We start from the raw sequence: 1,873 nt of genomic DNA, 5'->3' as shown, positions 1-1,873 counted from the left end.
ATTGCTGCTATGTATGGATCTCAGGGCAAAGCTTCATTCTGTGATGGATTTCGAAATGGAAAATTCAATATGAGTTCCAACAACACCTCTGTGTTTCTTAAAATCACACAAGTGGATTTATCTGATGTCGGGCTGTATTTCTGTGGATTTTACGTGAATAAGCATACTGTCATTTCCAATGCGGTCGAGTTAAGAATTCAAGGTAAGGTTGTATGGAGGACTTTTGTCTTCCAGGTTAGTTTTATGTTCATACGTAATCCAAAATCAGCTCAGAGACAAAAAGGAAATCACAAAATATTATAATGGCCATGTTTCTTTACAGGCGGTGAAACCAATGAAGGAGAGGGTTTTAAGACGGAAAGTAAAATTATTTTATGGCTTCTAAAATTTTGCTGTTCAATGTGCTAAAAGTTAATATCAATATTATGTTTCAATCAATCCAACTAAAGTGGACTGATGGGTTTTTGTTTGTATTTGTTTTTTGCAGAAGAGTCTGACAGAATGACACACCTGCTAAGCACTATCCTGGGTAGTCTGGCTGGTTTACTCACGATAGTGGTTATTATTCTGGTTTTTAAAATCTGGAAACTTCAAAAAGGTACACATGGCTTTAATTTGTTTCACTTCTTTTTGGCAGGTAAATCTTGTACCTTCTCTTGTACGCTGGTAATAATGAACTAATGACACTTTTGTATTTGGTATTTAGTGGCAGAACAAGAACCAAAAAGCAACAAGGTAAATGTTTATTTGTTTTTTGTTGTTCCTGTTGTTTTCTTTTTCCTTAGAATGCGCAACCAATATGTCATGATATATTAATGTTGGAAAGAGAAGTGTCTAAGAGTTTGTTAAGGTCATTGTAACTGTAGAATTAATAATGTATACTTTATTGATCCCCATGTGGAAATTGCTTGTTTTTCTCTGCATTTGACCCATACACTCAGTGAAGCAGAGGGCAGCCACTAAGCAGGCGCCCGGGGAGCAGTGTGTAGGGACGGTACCTTGCTCAAGGGTATCTCAGGGTAGCTGTTCAGTGGATTTGAACCCCCGACCTCCCAATTGTAGGGCAACCACTCTACCTACTGAGCTATCCCTGCTCAGTAGTTTCCTTCTTCTGAAGATCTTTGTTTTCTTCTCTGAAAATGTTTTTTTTAAAAGACATCTTTACCTACATAGCCGCATTAGTTCCAATTTCTGGCCTATGTTACTGAAGCTAAACTCTTTTTTTACTGTATAATCTAATTGAATTGTGTTTAACACTGGACAGCACAGGTGTTCTTCCAGTATGATGTTTTAGTATTAAACTCTAAAAATCACATTTTATGTAAAATCATTTTTGGTTTAACCCACATATCAGCAAATACGTGATATATACGTAGCAAACTCAGCTGTGTAAATATTCTGGTTTTCAGAATGTGAGCTCAGACGATCTGAACTACGCAGCTCTCAACTTCCAGAAAAACGTCCAAAGAAACCGGAGGCCTGTGACACAGAGAGAGCTGGAGCCACATGTTGTGTACGCTGCCACCAGATAGACTCGTGCTTTGTGATAACCTGCAGATAAGGTTTTGTTTTGTGGAGGATATGGCAAAAAATAAAACAAATAAAATTTGCATTCAAGTTGTGTTTGTATCTTTACTTTTGTGTCATTGTCTTTTTTATTTGTCCACCTTTTGTTGGAGAGGAAAAACACTACTCTTAAAGTATGTTGATGAGGGAGAAGTCAATGGTCTTACACCGATTGTGAAACTTTCTTTTGGGGAGAGTCTAATGCTCTGTTGTGGGAGAGTAGAAATACATTTTAACAGGAAGAGACAGCACTGTGTGGTCTGAGCCCAACTGAGGTTAAAATCACAAGGTTTCCAAGCCCTTCAGG

Source organism: Pundamilia nyererei, unplaced genomic scaffold, assembly GCF_000239375.1.
Source record: "Pundamilia nyererei isolate P.nyererei 1_Seehausen unplaced genomic scaffold, PunNye1.0 scaffold00735, whole genome shotgun sequence".
NCBI lineage: Eukaryota > Metazoa > Chordata > Actinopteri > Cichliformes > Cichlidae > Pundamilia > Pundamilia nyererei.
This window is presented reverse-complemented; position numbering follows the sequence as displayed.